General features: G+C 43.3%; 1 protein-coding gene across 15 annotated transcripts in view; it reads left to right on the top strand.

The window, feature by feature from the left end:
• The first annotated feature begins 717 nt into the window (after positions 1-717).
• ptprdb (protein tyrosine phosphatase receptor type Db) overlaps positions 718-9,366 on the top strand; it is a 162,315-nt gene continuing 153,666 nt past the window's right edge. For all 15 annotated transcript variants that reach the window (XM_086211380.1, XM_086211377.1, XM_086211385.1 and 12 more), the window contains exons 1-2: positions 718-843; positions 996-1,104. The gene's annotated coding sequence lies outside the window, so the exon portion shown is untranslated. The remainder of the gene's footprint in view (positions 844-995; positions 1,105-9,366) is intronic.

Here is a 9,366-nt window from a genome sequence, read left to right as displayed (position 1 = left end):
ACTGCAATATAGACTGAAAAATGAGTAAACGCAGGAGTTACCCATCTCTTTGTCGAATTCATGTTATTCAGAAAGGGGACAGGTATTATAAGGTTTTATTTTTCCTGCTTCTATTTGTTCAGTGTATATGTCAAATTATTATGAAGAAAAACTGTATACTATTTAAATTTTTAGGGAAATTATACACTAAAATGAGAAAATAAATCAATGTAAATAAAAAGAAAAACAGCAACAATCGGTTTATGACTAAGACCTCTTGCATTCACAAGATGAATTAACTAGTTAAAACTATCTTGTTTACGGTCAGATGACACCATTTTTATCTCAGGACCTGAAGACACAGGCATTAAAACGAATCATGTCAAGCATGGCGGTACTTGGCTTCCGTACAGGCTTCATCATGTCATGGTGTGTAAGCCCAGTGCTTCTTTGTTAACTTGTACAAATACTAACAGACCTCTCATCCTTTGTGACACAGCAGCAATCACATCCGCGACATAACAATATGTATAATTAAAGAACATGTATTAAGACTTTGGTGAGTTTGTGTTTCATATTTTGACCTACTTGAATAACTTTTAAGTGGGGGGATTTTTTTTTTACTCGGTTCTCTGAATCTGTCTCTGCATCTTTGATCTCTCTCTCTCTCTCTCTCTCTCTCTCTCTCTCTCTCTCTCTCTCTCTCTCTCTCCTCCGGAGCTTATCTCGGTGCGCATCGTCAGCTTCAGTTTGAAGTCAAATCTGACAGCTGCTGCCTTGCCCGGTCCTCTTACCGTCTCTTTCACTGTCTACTGGTCATCCCGTCTCGAAGAGGACGCACAACCTTGGATTAGTGCGTTAAACGTGCGTAATTATTGATGCACTTTCTTTAGTGTGTGTGTGTGTGTGTGTGTGTGTGAGTGTGTGTGTGTGTGCGCGCGCGCGCGTGCGTGTTGAGTAGGGATGTAGGAGTAAAAGCTGGCGTGCTTCCTCTCACTACCTTGGTCTCTTTACAGTTTATTCGGGACTGTGGGAGCGCGACTGATCGCTTCAACTTGGGGTGAGGAAAGACAGGGGAAACTCCTCGGGATTCTCCGTACACCGAGCACCGATCCGGATATTCTGGTGAGCTCTTACTCTTGCCAAAAGAAAAAAAAGAATGGAAAAATGCTTGATTGCTCGTGAGTTGTTGCACTGTTTTGCGTTAAAATTACCTGAGCACTTTTATTTTTATTTAAAACATTTGAAATGAGCATTGACAGGTTGAATTTTCGTGCCAGAAGCCGCAGAGTGGTTTCAAATCTTCACCTCTCTCTCGCTCTCTATCTCCGTCTCTCCCTGGCACTGATGGCAGCGAAACTTCTCGCTTATTATGCATGGGAATTAAACGTGGCCATTTATGACAATTATCAGTTAGTATTCCATTCACGGACGGCGAGGAGAGTTAAATACACCCGGGTTGAGAGAGAGAAAGAGAGAGGGGGGGATTAGGTGAGAAGAGTGTGAGAAGAAAGAAATATTTTAGGGATCCCTCAGGGCAGCGCTGCTTCCCTCCTATTATGGGAGAAATTTTTATTACTCTTTTATTCCTCCACAATGATGACATTGTCTGATATTGTTGTAAAGCCTATGTGATTGTCAGTGCCATTACTCCCCATTATATGTAGAGTGACATCCTCCAGTACTGCTGGCTGTGCTTTAGGTAGAAATCTATGGGACCATTTTGCTGCTTTTATTGTCCTGTTTATCAATTAAGCTTGTCTATTATGGAGATATCACACTTCCCCCAACATAAAACATTACTCTCCCACACACCATCCGTTAGCATCTCACCTCCCACATAGCCACACTTGCTGTCCAGAGCCGATTATCTGCTTATGTGCCATCATTTGCACTAATAGAGTCTCTTCTTAATTTAATGGCAACTCTGATCCGTCAGGCCCCGCACAACTTTAAAGGCTCCATAAGCGACGTCATCAAGGGAAGATGGAGAGGTCATAATAGCACAGAGGGCATGACAAATTACCCGGTAGAGGTTGCCTGAGTAGTTTGCTGATGTGTTTTATCGTCCATGTACTGTACCGGGCCCCATCATTTTAAAACATGAACCCTGGAATGTGTGTGAGTGAATATCTGCTGTATGTATTTGTGTGTGTGTGTGTGTGTGTGTGTGTGTGTGTGTGTGTGTGCGCGTGCGCATGTGTGTCAGCTCAGCTCAGTCATGTGTATGCAAGGAAAGAAAAAGTGAGCCAAAAAAAAGAAAAGAAGACAGACAGAGAGAGATTATGCTAACTCAAAGTATTGGAGGGAGAGGAAATACCATGTAAGCAGTTTTTCTTTTTCAGCTTATATATTTATATATTTAGCTGTCAGGGCGACACAGTAGGGTCGTCTGGTTTTTGACATGCCTGCCACCAGCTTGAGGTTGATATGAAAGAGGGATGTTGCTTATTTTAGGCTAGTTAATAGAAGGCATGCAAAAAGTCACCAAACAAGGCTCAAGCATGGAGAGAACTCAGGTGACACGAGTCCGGAGGTTTATTTTCTGTTGTGGTCGTCCTTTCGTACTTTCACCGCCGTTTGTTTGTCAGTCAACAGGATTATGCAAAAACTACCTGGATGAGTTTCATGGCCACAGATCATCACTTTCTTTCTATAACATGGCAGGCATTTTTATTCATTTCTCAGGAAATATGTCCTGAATAAAGGTATATTTACAGTGAGAGTATCTGGATAAAAGTTAAAAGCACTGAAACAAATTATTGTCACAGGGAACTCGATCTAGATTTTTAGTTTTTCTGAAAACTTGCAATTTTCAGGTGATGTTTTTAATTTTACTGGAAAAAATTCTCTAAAAACATTTTTTGGAATATTGGTTGAGACAACTGATCATAGCCTATTGATCAATGCTGCAGTCAGTGTTAGGAACATTATTTGTAATGATAAACATTTTTAAAACCTTTTATAAACGTTACATCAAAACATGGTCTTTGACAGTGGCCTCCTAGCCAGGGCTGCGCATAGGAGAACATGGGCCTGTTGGCTTTGGCGGGTGGGGTGCGGCCTAAAATCACCATACCAACAGGAGCGCGTCTCCTCTTCACTCCTGGATTTATCTCTTGCGCTTGTATCAGACCAGCTTCAGGCTGCAATTCGCAGCGATGTTTAACTCAAGACTTGAGGTGTGAGCTGGCAATCTTGCAATCATTGCAGTCATTTAGCCTCGTTGACCCCCACCCGTTGTTTGTCAGGTGAAAATGAGACGGCGTCTCCTCAGATGATGCACTGACACGGTGTCACTGATGGCTGTCAGGCCAGTGAGATCGTTGCTATTCTTGCTGTTCTTGGTGCTTGTGATGATCTGATTATCATTAATAGCGATAATAAAGCGGACATGAAGGTTCCATACATCATCTTTGACAATGGCATCACCAGTGCTGCGGTCACGTGTAGGTCTCTACGTATTAGACCAGAATAAGATCAGAGGGGTTTGGGGTGTTTTTTTCCTAGAATATTAGTTTTGACTGATGCTGAAGCAAGGATTAGGTTCAAGTCCTGAATGCTAGAAGCAGACAAGTATCCTCTGACAGCATGAATGGGTTGACTTGTGTTGTTGTGAAGATGGTGGGCTGGCTGGCAGCATCATCACCATCTTAAGAACATGACAGTCCATGCAAAATGGTACAGGCATACAAAGCCAATTTTGATTTCTCAATGTGACAGATTGCGAGTGTGTTTCTCTCTCTCTCTCTCCCTCTCTCTCTCTCTCCTCCAGTTGTTGTTTGTTCTCACAGACACACACTTACTAGATCACAGGCACACACGCACTCAGATGAACTTGCGCGAGTGCACGTCCCTCAACGCGGATGGTAAAATTCATACTCACAAGAACATACTGATACAGACTCACACTTGCCTACACACGAGGTAAATCCTCATTGTGTCTTAAATGTATCCACCCATTCTGTCATACACTACATGGCCTTGAGCTTAAGAATATCTGAGCGCAAAAACACACACACACACACACAGAGTCACACACACTGTCTTAGTGGGGACAGCCCCGTGTGCTGGCACCAAACCAAAGAGCCGGTGATAACGAGGTTGAAGTTAGTAAGGATTTTAGCTGCGCCTCAACCTCCTAACACCCTTTCTAAATCTGATTCATCCCAAAATTAGATGTTTTTCCAAGAGAGGGAGATGAAAACACACACTCTCTCCTCCACTCCTTCTCTCTCCCTCCCTTCTTCTCTTGCCAAATACAGTTGAGCTCTAACCCCCCCCCCCCCCACACCAACACCACCCCCTTTTATATTACTCTCATACTCTCACACATACACTATCTGTTTCACACTCCCTCCCGTTTTCTCACATCTCTCTCTTCTCTCCTCCCCTGGCACCTCGATGTGTTTCTCTTTAATTGAGATGCATTTCAATGTGGTGCAAATTAGCTTTCTACAGCTTCAGTCTAAACCTGTGTGTGTGTGTGTGTGTGCTTTTGTATGTGTACATGTAATCTATATATATATGTGTGTGTTAGTGTGTGTGTGTGTGTGTGTGTGTGTGTGTGTGTGTGTGTGTGTGAAAAGAATTCCCACAATAGAAAATGAAGGCGCTATATTCTTCTTCGTGTCTCCAACGCAGACTCTGATGGCTCCTCTGTCTTACAAACTAACATTTTTAGTACAGCATTAACACTATTCACTACTTTTGACCCTTTCAGTTTCTTGGCTGCAGGAATTGACTTGACTTCCCTCGTTGATTTGAATACTGATCTGTGTGTGTGTGTGTGTGTGTGTGTGTGTGTGTGTGTGTGTGTGTGTGTGAGAGAGAGAGAGAGATGAAAATGCATGGAAGCTCATTAGGCAGAGGGACAGATATCAAGAGTGTCTGAGCACTTTGTAAAGACATGTTATCCTGTCATGTCTTTATGCTCGTAAGCTGATCTGATCTGGTGATGTTTCGCCAAATGAAAAAAAAAAGGCATCTCGGTACGTGGCGGAGGATTGTGGCTATAGAACACCAGAGATGTGATTTTATGAAACAAAATCACATTTGCTGTAAAAACAAGCAAATCATTGGCAATTGATGGTGTCGGGTAACTTGGCTTCTCTTTTTAGAAACTTCAAAACGACAAAGAAAGTAGAGCAGTGTTTCTAAAACTGGGGGTAGAGGCACCCTAAGGGGTTGCACACAGCACACATTCAGTTTGTTGACTTTTGTCTCATCTTTTTTTTTTTTTCTTCATTTTTTTTGTATAGGACACAGTGGATCGTTGGAACTTTCCAAAAAACTCTTCGAAACTGCTCATAAGTTGGGCAACCAGTTGCTGCGGGGAAATAAGTGGATACTAGTGTTCTTTAAAGTGTTCACTTACCAATCAAAATGATTCCTCTCATAGTGGTGTTGCATGTGATCGCAGCATGGTGCAACTTTTCGGGATGTGCGCATGTGTGTGCGTGTGAGAGAGAGAGAGAGAGAGAGAGAAAGAGAGAGAGAGAGAGCAGTCGTTAGGGAGAGTGATGCTGACAGTGGGGTGACCTTGGGGCTCCCAGTCTTCCTCCTGTCGATGAAGGGGATGACTTAGTGCCTCCCTCCCCACCAATGATGGCTCATTTATTATCATTAGGCACACAGTCAAAAGATGCTGCTAAGGCCCTCAAGACAGAGTAGTGCGTCTGTCTATTTGTGTGTGTGTGAGTGTGTTTGTGTGTTTCACTCAGAGTGAGAGACAACAGGACAGAGACAGAAAAGGAGGTCTTATCTTTTACGATACAGTAAGTGCTGCACGTCGGAGCATATGTATCTGTCAGACCGTGTTTCTCACAGGTGCCCTTTTTTTTTTGTTCGCGTTTGAATGTGTGTGTTTGTGTCGCTCCACTACAGACAGACACGCTGCCTATCATTACACATCTGCCTCCGAGACTCCCGTCTGCCTGCTTACCATGCAGGGTAAATAATGCCACAACCCTAACCTTACGTCACCGTGAGCCAGCCGGTGAGCAACATCAGTGGTATATGGCTACCACAGGGCGGCTTCTGTATCGTTTCTCAGTGTGATGGATGGAGAGTTCTGCGGACCAGTCAATACCCAATCTGATCCCCACTGTCCTGATTTAAGATACAGCAGCACCCAGGTGACACACTCAGAAGCACGCCACTTTAATCACTCTGAGCATCAACTCTGCACTGCCAAGATTGGCGTGTGTGTGTGTGTGTGTGTGTATTCTTGTACATTCTACATAATGAGGACTAGAACACATGTTTAATCAACAGAGTGAGGACACTTTTGGAAAGTGAGGACATTTTAGCCGGTCCTCACATCTTCAAAGTGCCATTTGAAGGTCAAGACTTGGTTTTAGGGTTGAGGTTAGAATTAGGTTCTGGTTAGGTTTAGGGTCAAGGTTAGGGTCAGGTAGTTAGTTGAGATGGTCAGGTTTAGGGGAAGGGGAAGGGAATACATTTCGTCAGTGAAAATCCTCACAAAGATATAAGTACAAGGATTTGTGTGAGTGTGTGTTTGCATTAATATCTCACTCCATCAAGCAGCGCTGTAATCACACGGCGAAGGCGAGGTCCCACACTAGTGACAGATTTAACTTTTCCTTAGAATGTAAATGGAGTGGAGTAACATAAATACTCTGATTTATGATGCGTGGAGCTCCACAATTAGGTACGACTGCTTCAAACCATGCCTGAGTTCGACTGCCCCCCACACACACGCACACACATCACCTACGCTACCCCTCTCTCCTCCCCACAGCTCAGCTTTCCCGTTGCATTAGCAATGTTGTCAGCTTTGATGTTTTCGCACAGGTGGTTTTGTACCACATGTGAACGTCTCTGGAGTGTCAAGTGGACAGTACAAAGTATTCAGAGTCATGTCTACTTATCAGTCAAACCGGATTGTTGAGGCCAAGTGTCCTCGGACCTCCTTGAACAGCACATGAGGAGCTGGAGGTATTCACTCGTATTGAAGCCTCATCCTGGAAGAGAAATGCGTTCATGTGAGGCTCGATGGAAACATTCAGATGTTATAGAGCACATTTGCTAAATTGAGGAATCATAATTGCTGCCTGAGTATCATTCAGTGACCCGTGTGTGTGTGTGTGTGTGTGTGTGTGTGTGTGTGTGTGTTTGTGTGTGTGTGTGTGTGTGTGTGTGCCTGTGAGTGTGTGTGTTGTTTGATTTCACGGTGGTTTAATATTATGAGAGTCACTATGTTCCATCTCAAGTCAGCTTCAAGCCTTTTTCAATATAATTTCAAAGCGTATCATGCTTTTGGTTGCCTAAATGATAGGGCTTGGCCATTAATGGTGTATTCATTGAGATTGATAATTGTAACAGGTTTTCACAAGGTTAAGGCTGGGTCATTGATATAAAATGTTTAAGGATGATGGCAAGTTTAATGCAGACTGCCCAAAGTTTCACCCCGATTGACGATTTGGCCGACAAGATGTAAAAAAAAAAAAAAAAAAGGCCTGAAGAAATAAATCGTATAAATAGGCCTAATAATAAACAAATGTTTAAAAAAAAAAGAACCAATGAATATATGTAATAAGTCACTGTTTATACTGTTTTTATGAGCTAAATTATAAGATCCCTGATCTGTATTTTCTAAAATAAACTGATCAGACCACAGATTGACTCTTCAGTTATGACACGATGGAAGCTCATCACGACAAAAGGTGTTCTGGTCATTGAAACAGCAGCAGTGCTGTTGTGTTATTTAGCTTTGTAAAAACTGGAGGCAACTTGGGATCTCAGTACTATTTTGGCCCACAGCCCTTCATTAATTTTTTTTTTTTGTTTTTGGCTCTCAAAGAGAAAAAGTTTGGTCGCCCCTGGTTTAAACTAACACCTCCCAGCTTATGCAACTTAATCTTTGAAATGTTATTTTTTTAGATGCAGTTACAAAAATGAAAACTGTGACTACTTTAAATATAAGCTTTTCTGTGTTGAACATTAAAAAAAAGAAGAATACCCTAACCTGTAGGTGATATTACTGTTGCCATTAAAATGGTAAATGGACTCAATTTTATACAGCGCTTTTCTACCTTAGCGGCACTCAAAGCGCTTTACAGTGTCATCTCATTCACCCATTCACACACACACTGATGGTGGAGGCTGCCATGCAAGGCGCCAACCTACTCATCAGGAGCAATTATGGGTCCAGTATCTTGCTCAAGGGCACTTCCACATGGTCACCGGGGTCAAGGATCGAACCAGCGACCCTTCGGTTGCTAGACGGCCACTCTACCCCTGAGCCCCGCCGCCCATTAAATGTCCTCTGTACAGTTTGAGGTTACGTATATTCGCTGACAGATATGACCATTTATAGGGTACGAATATATCAGTCACGTTAATTGTGCTTCATCCAAGGACGTAAAAGTGAGCCTGTTTCATGAACGAAAAAGGTGCAACTTTCGATTCGGCATCCTCATTACGTTGGGTCTCCCCGCTGTTTCCGTTTATGAGTGCATCATGCAGCAGAAAACGCTTCGGCACGTGTGGTAATCAAGAGAAGATTGTGTTTGTATGAGCGAGTGGTTGGATATCGCCACTTTATCAGAGAGTAATCTGTTTGCACTGGTTCAAATGGTTCCCTCTTGACATGTCATCACTCACATACACATGCACTACATGTGGACACAAATTTACTTGTCTAAACATGCACACACAGACACACACACACACACATGCACACATTTTACAGCCCCTCCCCTCCAGCCCCTCCACTTTGGCTGTTAGTTTAATTTATGAGGTGCCGTTAATTTGGCCTAAACGCTCATTGCGAGACCTCCCTCCTCGCTTCATCTCTGCATCTCTCCTTCTAGTCCTCCCTCTCATCAGTCACTCCGCAGAGTAAATCAGAGGGGTGGTATTGCACAGCAGGCAATACATGGACTGGACACTTTGACTAATATACCGCTGTCCTCCCTCCCTCTCTCGCGCTCTCTTTCTCTTTCTGTCGTCTATCTAACTCTCTCCATCCTTCCCTCTCTCCATCTCTGTTGCCCACTGTCTAAATCAAATTTGGCTCCTCTCCTCCATGTTCCCTCTTTTAGATTTGGCTCTTCCTCATTTCTATCTTCACGTCTTCTACCTCTCTTGTTTCCAGTGTACTTTGTCTCCACACACACACACACACACACACACACACACACACACAAAACCTGCTGTCTCCACACCCCTCTTCCCTCTCCACCGCTCTTCCTCCCCTCCTTCTTCACTCCCTTACCTTTCCTTCCTCCTTCTTCTTGCCCCCTCCCCCATTCTCCTGATCTCATGTTAGGTGTAAATTTAGAACAGAATGCATGAGGGGATGCTTTGTGTGTGTGAGTGTGTGAGTGTGTGTGTGTGTGTGTGAGTGTGTGTGTGTGTGTG

The sequence above is a fragment of the Aulostomus chinensis genome, chromosome 8 (assembly GCF_037954235.1).
Source record: "Aulostomus chinensis isolate RoL2024-O1b breed Wild chromosome 8, RoL_Achi_v1.0, whole genome shotgun sequence".
Lineage (NCBI taxonomy): Eukaryota > Metazoa > Chordata > Actinopteri > Syngnathiformes > Aulostomidae > Aulostomus > Aulostomus chinensis.
The sequence above is the reverse complement of the archived record's forward strand: the minus strand, read 5'-3'. Positions and strand labels throughout refer to the sequence as shown.